The sequence below is a fragment of the Thamnophis sirtalis genome, unplaced genomic scaffold (assembly GCF_051295495.1).
Source record: "Thamnophis sirtalis isolate CommonGarterSnake01/CBP01778 unplaced genomic scaffold, rThaSir2_p1.2 scaffold_4, whole genome shotgun sequence".
Classification (NCBI taxonomy): Eukaryota; Metazoa; Chordata; class Lepidosauria; order Squamata; family Natricidae; genus Thamnophis; species Thamnophis sirtalis.
This window is the reverse complement of record NW_028261384.1, coordinates 109,647,283-109,658,250: the sequence shown is the minus strand read 5'-3', so window position 1 is coordinate 109,658,250 and position 10,968 is coordinate 109,647,283. Positions and strand designations below refer to the sequence as shown.

Genomic DNA, 10,968 nt, shown 5'->3' with positions numbered 1-10,968 from the left:
AATATTTTTAGATCCTTATAAGAAACACAGCTGCAATCCTAGTAGCCATAAAATAAAAGATTTAACAATTTAGCTTAGCGTGGTTTAAGGGCATCTCCCTATCTCCATATGACAACTTCTCATTTGGAGTCTGGTATAATATTACACAATATTGAATAAGAGAACCAAGATACTAAAGGCTAAAAGGCAGTGGTGGGATTCAGCCAGTTCAAACTGTTTGGAGAAAAGCAGTTTGGAGAACCAGTTGTTGGAAGAAATCTCATTTTTGGTTTTTTTCCACTTTCCCGGGCTAATCCTAAAAGGAAGGCAGGAAGTAAACATTCTGGTGTTGTTTCTATCCTAATCTTTATTGCCCTGCTTACAGAACTGCCTCTCTAGTTAACCCTTATTACATTGTAACAGCTAAAGCAAAGCACCCATTGACATGAGTGACATTGAGTTGACCATGCCCAACCACTCACATGACCACTGAGCCATGCCTACCCAGCTGGTCATTAGGGCAGGGAGCCGGTTGTTAAATTATTTGAATCCCACCACTGCTAAAAGGTATAATAATATATTCAATCATATATTTAAAATTTGCTGAAAAAAAGAAATTTAATGTATGTGGATAGAAAGATAGAGATAAATATCTTTTGTGTTATCAAGTTTCTAAATTTTTAATACACTTCCATTAAAATGTATTTTTAAAAAGTGGTTCCACCAATTCCTTATCACATCTCCCCCCTTCTCTGTATATAATGTCTGTCTGTCTGTCTGTCCGTCCATCCATCCATCCATCCATCCATCCATCCATCCATCCCTGTAGTTCCTCCAAATCTAATTTCTAATCTCACACACACACAAATGAAAAACAGAAACACAAACATACCAGCACACATAAACACAACATGCAGTAAATAGATGATGAAGAAGAAAATGAGGTGGAGGAGGAGGAGGAAGAGGGGGAAGACAGACAGACATTGAACTGGTTATTTGCAATATCAAATCAATTGAATTTCTAATATATTTTATACTATAATGTGATCTGGATATTTATCTTGGAATTGGAATCTTTCATTTAATATCAGGTGCTGCTTAGAAACTATTAACTTTACATATCAACATAACTGTCATTAACAGTCTGATAATGTATTGCATATTTTCATCATGCAGTTATTTTTCAGTTGCAGAGGCTTTTGCTGTCCTTAAGTCATTTTTTAGTGCTCATCCATATAATTTGATTCACACTGGTAGACCTGCAAACAGATTAACTGTTCATTTTTATGTATGCTTTGTGAAGATATTTAAAGCATACATTACAAATGCTCTAAAAATATATTACTTGTCATATAATGACAATGATAAAGACCCATGCTTTTTAAAAATTGTTTATTGTATACTGTTTTTCTTCCTGAAACTATATCATGATAGAATCTCTCTCAGAAATTGAATTTTTTTTTGAAACTGGAACCAAAAGAACCCTCATCATGCCCTTGATTTCAGCAAATTTTGCTAGCAAGACATATGAAGGATATGAAAAGGCATGAAAGGTACAAAAATATGAACAGTTCAATTCATATACTATTGCTTTTCACTAGTCCCACCATAGTGGATTTATTACTATTACAAAGAATTAGGACATCTTCTGATCCACTATCAATCATGTCATAACTTTCAACAGTTATTGATGAATGGGTGTAACTTGAGGACTACTGATACATTGTAAGTGGAAAAAAACTGGAACACCATGGTTATTAATATAAATATATTAACAATAATTCTCATTCAATCTTCTCTGTGCCAATGCATCTGTTGAAATAATGTTGTCCATTAACCAAAATAATGAACACTTTGTCCAGTAATAAAAGCAAATATGTACCTCAATGGAACAATTAGTCCTGACCATGAACCTGCTTGTCTAGCAAAGGGGTTGGAATCAAAACCAGAAGCTAGCACAAATGGACCTTCTGTTTTCCGACTTTGGGTTTCCTTAGTTGTAGTAATCCAAGGAAATGTACTCATCTTCTTCCAAGTCAATTATATATTGGAGTCTCTAGAAATGTCAAAGACATGTAACATCATGAACTTAACAGACTTTTACTATTAATTTATTCCTAATAATTAGTGCTGACTACATCACTTATTTTTAGTTCTGTCATGACAGATGTGTAGAGAACAGAAGGACGTGATATATTCTTAACCTCTTACCCTAATTACTGTGTTATATAAAACTAATGTCTAATTTTTGTCATGAGTGTAGTTAGTATATACCACTTAAACTAAAACTGCACTGTCTAAAATGCAAAAGTGCAAGATACGATGTTTTGGAACTGTCAGTAAAGTTCAGATAGCTGAACTATATTTGCTGCAATGGCACCTTATTGGAAATTAACTAATTGTTCTAATTATATCACATCAGAATAACTTTTACACTTTAAAAAAAACTCAGAAAGAAGGAAGATATAGTATACTGCAATGTGCTCTACATGGGGCTGCCCTTGAAGAGCATCCGGTGACTTCAGCTAGTCCAGAATGCGGCCGCGCGAGTGATAGTGGGCGCACCTCGGTACGCCCACATAACACCCATCTTCCGCGAGCTGCGCTGGCTACCTGTTGATCTCCGGGTGCGCTTCAAGGTGCTACTTACCATTCATAAAGCCCTCCATGGTAGTGGATCTGAGTACTTAAGAGACCGCCTTCTGCCGATTACCTCCCTTCGTCCCATCAGATCGCACAGAGTGGGCCTCCTCCGAGTTCCATCCGCCAGTCAGTGCCGACTGGCGACTACGCGGAGGAGAGCCTTCTCAGTAGCAGCTCCGACCCTTTGGAACGATCTCCCCGTAGAGATTCGCACCCTCACCACAGTCCAGAGCTTCCGCACAGCCCTTAAGATCTGGCTATCCCGTCAGGCCTGAAGATAAGATCTTCATACACCCCACCCGAATGTTGAATGAATGTTGTGTTTTATTGCTATTTTTATTTGTACCCACATATTATTTTACGTTTTGTCTTGCACTCCCTTCCCATGAGTTGTAAGCCGCCCTGAGTCCCCTCAGGGAAAAGGGCGGCCTATAAGTGACAATAAATTAATAAATAAATAGTAGTCAACTTATTTCCAGAATTTCCAAATTTTCAAATTTTGGTTGTTTAGTAAAACCTTTGTTATGTGAACTTTTCCCATTTTACAATCTTTACAATCTTTTTTTCCACAGTCAGTCATTGCTGTTGTTAAGTTAGTTGGTTTAACATGGTTAAATGAATCTGGTTCTTTGACTTCACTTGTCAGGAGGTCATAAAAGATGATCACATGACCTCAGGGCCCTGCAATCCTCATGCATCCAAATTTTGATTATGTGACCATGAGGATGCAGCAATCATTGTAAGTGTGAAAAAATAAGGTGACTCCTTCTATATCCTAAATAATAGATGCTAACCTGGATACAGATTATAGTAATAACAAATGAATTTGTAATGGCACCCATGCACTTCTGCCTGAAGCAAATAGAACATCACTGATTCATAATTTTTAGGCTTATAAAAGTTGTTTAGGAGACACTGTTTACCCAAAGAAACTTTTTAAATGTTCTTTCTGAGCTGACTCAAATATTTGCATGCAGTCATTTGTTGGAAAAATATCACAATCCAAATACTGATATTCTTTCTGGCCCAGAGTCCATAATAAAGATTTGATTTGATATCATTTATGCCTTCCAGGCAATAACAATGTTAATTGCCCAAATGTTATTTTAGAAAACAGATCATACATTCAATATAAAATTTCAAAAGTAAATTTATTAGGAAGCTCATTTTAAAGGAGAATTATCCTCAGTCTTAAAGAAAACACGCTTGAAATTACTGGTGTTCTATTAAGGGCAGTCTAGAGACTAGCCTTAAAGGACCAGAGGAAGAGAGGCCAGGAGGTGAGGCAAGCAAGCAGAGGCTGAGGTAAGTGGGTGTCAGATCTGCAAGTCTTCTTTTCCTATGGACTTCAGGCCTGCCTCACTTTCTACCATTCATTTTCTATTGTGGGAAAATGGGAGGGGTGATTATACAGAGTTGGGTGATATGTAGCCATAATTATATTGTTTCTAAAAAGCCAATATCATCCTTGATCTCTGTACCTGGTCAGAACTGAATGGGTGGAAGGTGCCATTGTGGCAGTGGAAGATTGGACCATGTGATGGGTGGGTGTGAGGGCAGGATCTTGAACTTTCAGCTGGGTGGGAAAATCTGGGAAGCTTTAAGATTTGGGTTTTCCCAGATGTGCCAATATGGCTCTTTTAATAAATTGGAAATTTGAGGGATCCTTTGCCTCAGTCTCGGATTTAATTTTGGGTGCTATTTGGAACTCTGATAGCAGGAGAAGGTGGAGGTGAACAAGTGGAGGCCAAGGTGAGCATGTGGATGTGAGCAGGAGCAACCCAAGATGAGTGGGCAGAGGCCGAGGTGAGTGGGAACAGGCCTCCTGGCCTTCATTTCACTGTCAGAGGCCATCATTACGTATGTTACAAACCCAATTATCAGATTTAAAAAAAAAGAATAGCTGATTTGCAGAGACCTATCCCTATCAGGTTATTAGCTATGCATCTGGGAACAAAGTGACTGTCAAGGCAGTCTCCCTCAGTAACCAAGAAAGAAACCACTCAATTTTGCAGAATTAAGAGTACTTTTACTGGTCATGAGTATATAGTAGCTAAGTAAAGCAAGATCTATGGCAAAAGTGTCCGTAAACATAGAAATCAATATGTGACCCAACTCCCTCCCCCTGGTAACCCCATCCCATAGTCCATTCCACACATCCCTCAGGTGTCATGTAGGAATCATCTTCAAAAAGCATCATCAGGTTGGACAGTTGTCCTTGGTGGCAAATCCACTATCTGCAGCATGCGCAGTAAATGGTGAGAACAACTCCCTTTTTACAATCACTCCTGTACTGAAAACTTCCCTACCCAAATACCATGCTCCCCCTCCCCATTTCAATGGCAGCCAAAAGCAAGTAGTGAAGTAGAGGTTGACATCCGGCCCTCCACCAGGAAAGGAAGTCATCCCTGCAAGAAAAACAAACACACAAAAAACAACAGGAACAAGACAATTTAGAAATGTATAAGTCAATTTGGGTCAGGGCTTAGTGAGGTAGGCAGAGTAGAATTTACGCAAAAGTCTAGGAGCCCTAACATGGGACTTATCGACCCATTCAGCTTGGGAGGGGGGAAAATGTTTCCAGGAGACTAGATATTGAATCCAATTTCTATGTTTCCCGGACTCCAAAATCTCCTTAATCTCAAAATGTTGCTCTCCTTCAATGAGAAGAGAGGCAGGTGGTGTAGGTATGGGTGCCCGGAAAAAGGAAGTGTGTTCCGGCTTCAAAAGGTTTACATGAAACACCGGGTAAATACATTTAAGATGCTTTGGTAGTTCCAATTGTACAGAAACAGGATTAATGATCTTCACAATAGGAAACGGACCCACGTATTTAGGTCCCAGTTTCTTTGATTTTTGGGAGGTTTGGAGAAACTTGGTAGACAAAAACACTCGATCTCCAATTTTGTATTCCCTTTGTTTCACCCTCTTCTTGTGAGCCTGTTTCTTGTCTGCCTGATGAGCAGCTTCCAATGCTTTGCGGGTCATGGGCCAGATTTGTCGGAGATGGTCACGAAACTTGGAGAGGGACAAAACTTGTGGTTTTACTTGAGGTAATTCTGGAATAGATACACAATCCTGTCCAAACACAATTCTAAAAGGAGTGAAACACAGGAGTGCTGCTGTGAACAGAGATGTTGTAGGCCACTTCAGCATGTGGTAACAATTCAGCCCAATTATCCTGCTGATAATTAATGAAACACCAGAGGTACTGTTCCAAAACAGAATTAGTCCATTCACAAGCACCATTAGTCTGAGGATGGTGGGTGGAGCTTAGCCCCTGGGTAGGGCCAATCAGCTTTAAAAACTCCTTCCAGACGAGGGAGGTGAACTGGACCCCCCCTATCCAAAATTATGCATTCCTGTATGCCATGTAGATGGTATACATGTGTAATAAATAATTTTGCTAACGATTTAGTTGACGAGATCTTGGAACAAGACACAAAATGAACTTGTTTAGAAAACAGGTCCGTGATGACCCAAATCACGGTATTTCCTTGACTTTCTGGTAATTCGACAATGGGTCCGCAACTTAGGAGTCCTCCTGGACCCACAGCTGACTTTTGACCACCAGCTGTCAGCTGTGACCAGGGGGGCATTTGCCCAGGTTCGCCTGGTCCGCCAGTTGCGGCCCTACCTAGACCGGGAGGCTCTCACAACAGTCACTCGAGCCCTTGTGATCTCTAGGCTGGAATACTGCAATGGGCTCTACATGGGGTTGCCCTTGAAGTGCATCCGGCGACTACAGTTAGTCCAGAATGCAGCCGCGCGAGTGATAGTGGGCGCACCGCGGTTCGCCCACGTTACACCTGTCCTCCGCGAGCTGCACTGGCTACCTGTTGGTCTCCGGGTGCGCTTCAGGGTACTGATGACCACCTTTAAAGCACTCCATGGTAGTGGATCTGGGTACTTGAGAGACCGCCTCCTGCCGATTACCTCCCTTCGACCAATTCGATCGCACAGACTGGGCCTCCTCCGAATCCCATCTGCCAGTCAATGCCGACTGGCGACCACATGGAGGAGAGCCTTTTCTGTTGCAGCTCCGACCCTGTGGAACGATCTCCCCCCTGAGATCCGTACCCTCACCACCGTCCAGACCTTCCGCGCAGCCCTCAAGATCTGGCTCTCCCAGCAGGCCTGGGGATAGGTTCCTAATTCACCCGCCCGAGTGTTTGATTGTTGAACGAAAGTTGTGTTTTACTATTTTTTTCTTTGTTCACATTTTGTTTTGTTTTTGATGTTGCACTTCCCTCCCTTGTGATTGTAAGCCGCCCTGAGTCCCCTCAGGGAAAAGGGCGGCCTATAAATTTTAATAAATTCAAATTCAAATTCAAATTCAAATCCATTGATATCTCCTACCACGGGGCTTCAGGATGGGCCACACCTTGGAGCAGGCCCTGGGGTTTTCCCGGTGGGCGCTTCACAGCAGCACATATGGGGCAACTGGCCACATAGGACTCAATGTATTTTTTCAATGAAGGCCACCAAAATTGTCTTTTAATGAGATGTAGAATCTTTACAAAAGCAAAATGGCCTGCCATTTGCGAATCATGGGCCCGCTATAGAACAAAAGTTTTCATGCTCACAGGAACATACAATTTAGCCCCTATCCAAGCTAGTCCATCTTTCATGGTACATTCATTTGAATGTTCTTTAATCCAGTCATTGGACCCAAGGCCTTCCTTGAGTTGCAGATGAGGCCTGTTGTAACTTCAAAATTAGAGTTGCTTTGGCTTCTTGTAACCATTGAGTTAGCAAGACTCTTCGCTGGGATGACTGGGTGAATCATGGTTAGCTTTGAGCTGTTGTATTATGGGAGTCTGGATAAAGCATCAGCCATAAAGTTCTTCCCTCTCGGGATGTACTTCAGGGTGAAAGTGAACCAGTTGAAATTGAACCTGCAGCCTTGTGCTTATACCTCTCGAAAACTAACAGAGACAGGGAGACGATGGACTATATGGGAAAAGGAGGCTTTTGCTGTCAGGTGGGCCCATCACATTTGTTTAGGAGATAGCCTTCGAGGGGTTTTCAATGCCTCCAAATTTTTGTGATCAGTCCATAGTTCAAAAGGGTGTTTAGCCCCCTCAAGGAAATGTCACCAGATCACCAAAGCCCACCTGACAGCAAAAGCCTCCTTTTCCCACATAGTCCATCATCTCCCTGTCTCTGTTAGTTTTCGAGAGGTATAAGCGCAAGGCTGCAGGTTCCCATCAGTGTTCGTTTGAAGTAACACTGCTCCCACTGCTACATTATTGGCATCAGCTTGGACGATAAATGGTGCATCCATGTCTGGGTGTTTTAAAACGGGTTCAGCTGCAAAGAGTCACTTCAGTTTTTCGAACGCGGCTGGACATTCCATAGTCCATTTTAATGGCTTCCCAGGTTTGAGTTTGGCCTCCCCATTAGACTTTAGGAGATTTATAATGGGTAGCGCAATGCTGGTGAACGAGGGAATAAATTGACAATAAAAATTCGCAAATCCCAAAATACTTTGTAATTGTTTGCGGGTACGAGGGGGGTGCCCATTCAGTGAATTGTGTCTGCAGGGTTGCCCTCCTCCTCTTGGGATGACTCTGGTGGCTGCTGCTGTTGAGGCTAGAGCTGGTTCATCCTGATCAGTTCCACTGTCTGCCCCCCCAGCTCCTCTTGGGCAAAACAGGCCCTCTGCAGTTTCTCTCCTCTGTTTCTGGGAGATCAGCTTCTCTTTCAGGACCACTCTCACATAAGTGTCACCTCTCCCAAGCCTCTTCAAAGATTTTCATAGCCTGGGAAATCCTAAGGTTCTCCTCATCTTACTCCTGCCAAGCAGCTATCTCCTTGTGGTAACTCCAGCTGGAGTTTCCTTGAGGCCATACTTCTGTCCCACTCCCAACGTCCATCTGGGGCGAATGGATCATTCTTCCAAGTGTATTCCAGCCATTCGCTCCATTTCCAAAGGACATGAGGATTCAGCTGCTCCCATGCCGTCCACCAGGGTGGGACATTCTTCAGAGGTTTGGGGTTTTATTGCACTCCCCTCGGAAGGTGTTAGCTCTGGGATGAGCGTGAAACTGAGATCTTGCTTAATGTCAAGGCAGTCTCCCTCAGTAAGCAAGAAAGAAACCATTTTGCAGAATTAAGAGTACTTTTACTGGTCATGAGTAGATAGCAGCTAAGCAAAGCAAGATCTGGGGCAAACACGTGCGTAATCATAGATATCAATATGTGACCCAACTGCCTCCCCCTGATAACCCCATCCCACAGTCCAATCCGCACATCCCTCAGGTGTCATGTGGGAGTCATCTTCAAAAAGGATAATCAGGTTGGCATGCTGGACAGTTGGCCTTGGCGGCAAATCTACTATTTGCAGCATGCGCCGTAGATGGTGAGAACAATTCCTTTTTTACAATCACTCCTGTACTGAAAACATCCCCACCCAAATACCATGCCCTCCTCCCCGTTTCAATGGCAGCCGAAAGCAAGTAGCGAAGCAGAGGCTGACAGTGACTTTGGAATGAGTACTATCATTCATGTTAATCTACAATCATTCTGAATACTGCAACGTGATTTATTCCTCCGTTTACATGCATTCCAAATTGGCATAAATCTCATTTGTTCAAATGTTAATATTTTGATCAAATCACAGGGCTAAATAACTCCATCAGAAAGTATACAGCGTTTATAAGATGTCTAAACTTACCTCCTTTGAACAGAGAAAAGACAATATTTATATTTATTTGTGACTGGAAACCCTTATAGATTTTTTTCATAAAACAGAAAATAATTAACTTATGAGTTTTGGTTTGGATGGTTAGATAGAATAGACTACAGAAGGAAGAGATAGTAACCATAGTAACAGGTAAATTTATGACTGAATTTATAACTTTTCTCTTTCACTTTTTCCCCTTTCCTGCACTTTTAGCTTTTTATTTGATTTATTTCTTCTTACTTCATATTAATTTGTATTAGATTTTATTTCCTTTCTAAAAAGTTCATTAATATACATGCACCAGTATGCAACACTTATATAGAGAAAATTATATTCCAAAAACCATGTTTTTCTGAAAATGAGACAGGGTTTTGAACCCCAAAATATGGCCTTGGCCTTATTATCAGGTATTTTTCATTCTTCTGAAAGCATGCACTGACGTTTTCCTTCTTGCGGCAATGGCTTATGATCAATATACTGCTGTTTGCAAGCCATTGCATTATGTACAGATTATGAAAACAGAATTTTGCAGATTGTTAGTGGGTAGTGCATGAACAATAGGTTTCTTTTATGCTCTGGTAAATACAATCCCTGTTTTGAATCTAACTTTCTGTGGACCAAATATTATTAGGCATTTCAGCTGTGAATTTCCATCCCTACTTGCCTTATCTTGCACAGAAACATTTCTCTGTTTGTGCATATTCAATATTTATTATTCTAGTGTCCTATATCTACATCATTTCTACTATCCTGAAGATGAATTAATCAGAACCCAAAAAGAAAACCTTTTCTACTTGCAGTTCCCATATCATGATTGTGATTTTGTATTATAGCACAGGGTCTATGAGATACTTTAGACCCAGCACAACCTTCTCAGTCATTGTTGATGAATTGTTTTCAGTTCAGTACAACATTTCAACCCCTATGTTGAATCCCATTATCTACAGCCTGAAAGTCTGGGAAGTGAAGGAAGCTCTCAAGAAACTAACGGGCTACAAATCCTTGGCTTCACATATGGCATAAAATTATTAGATATTAAGTTTGTGCATTTGTAGTGATAAATCAATATATTAGCTTTGAAACATACTCTGTTATTCAAAATCTTTTTGGGCACATCTGATAATTTAATATGGACACTAGCTTAAATTTTACTAATAATAATCTAAAAGGTAACTGGGATTGTGTTTATGATACATTTTCATTAAATGAAAAAAATAAAGTTTTTGTTTTGACAATTCTATAAACTTTCACTTATTCAAATATTTATGATGGTTGGTTTTTTTGCATTCCTCTCTGGAAAGCATTGAAAAGGTAAATGGACTGGGGTGACATAAGGCTCAAAAAATAAGAAAGAGGAAGTTAATTAATTATGAAGGAAGAGCCTTTATTTGCTCTTCAGCTGATAACAGTTTGGCATATTGTTTGCTTTATATAAACTCTTAATCAGGGCAAGGCACTTATAGTTTAGATAGGGGTCAGAGGTGATATGCTGCCAGTTCACACTGGCCTGGCCAAACCTTTTGTGGTGGCAGCACGAGGCTCCACCCACCCAGCCAGGCATCATCATGGACCTTCTGCAAATGCTTAGAAGGTTCTTTGCATGCCCAGACATGCGCTCCCACTACCAAACCGGTAGTGAAGATAATAGGATACTATTA

General features: G+C 40.9%; 1 pseudogene; it reads left to right on the top strand.

Annotated features, from left to right (window-relative positions):
• The first annotated feature begins 9,768 nt into the window (after window positions 1-9,768).
• Window positions 9,769-10,333, top strand: LOC148046114 (olfactory receptor 5AN6-like; annotated as a pseudogene).
• Window positions 10,334-10,968: the final 635 nt, after the last annotated feature.